This window comes from Penaeus monodon, chromosome 33, assembly GCF_015228065.2.
Source record: "Penaeus monodon isolate SGIC_2016 chromosome 33, NSTDA_Pmon_1, whole genome shotgun sequence".
In the NCBI taxonomy this organism is placed as follows: Eukaryota; Metazoa; Arthropoda; class Malacostraca; order Decapoda; family Penaeidae; genus Penaeus; species Penaeus monodon.
This window is the reverse complement of record NC_051418.1, coordinates 8637674-8638074: the sequence shown is the minus strand read 5'-3', so window position 1 is coordinate 8638074 and position 401 is coordinate 8637674. Positions and strand designations below refer to the sequence as shown.

At 52.6% G+C, this 401-nt stretch overlaps 1 protein-coding gene across 1 annotated transcript in view; it reads right to left on the bottom strand.

Moving 5' to 3' along the window:
* LOC119593979 (poly(rC)-binding protein 3-like) overlaps positions 1-401 on the bottom strand; it is a gene marked incomplete in the record, with an annotated part of 48552 nt that overhangs the window by 27240 nt on the left and 20911 nt on the right.

Below are 401 nucleotides of genomic sequence, written 5' to 3'. Positions count from 1 at the left end.
CGTAATACGAGTAAATAAAGACTTTGGTCCGATCAAATGGGGGCAAGCAAGGCGGTTCATGAATCCTAGAACGAATAACAGCCCACCGATTATAATATGGCGACCGCGCAACCCGCACACCGATTGAACACTAGGAGATAGGCGCACTACACGTCAGGAAAGCGCTCTCGCCGTCACCAGGATCCGCGCATTAACATCGTCTTGGGTGTTATCATTAAAACTTCATCCCGTGTGACTTGCGCGCGCGTCGGCCCTCCCTCGCCCTCCCCTCTCAAAACCTTAATTCTACTTGACCCACGGTTCTCTCCTCCCCTCTTCTTTCGCAAATTAATATCCGCATCCACTTTCCTATCCCGTGATCCCCCCTCCCCCCCCCCCACAGAAAGCAAAGCGATGGGAAA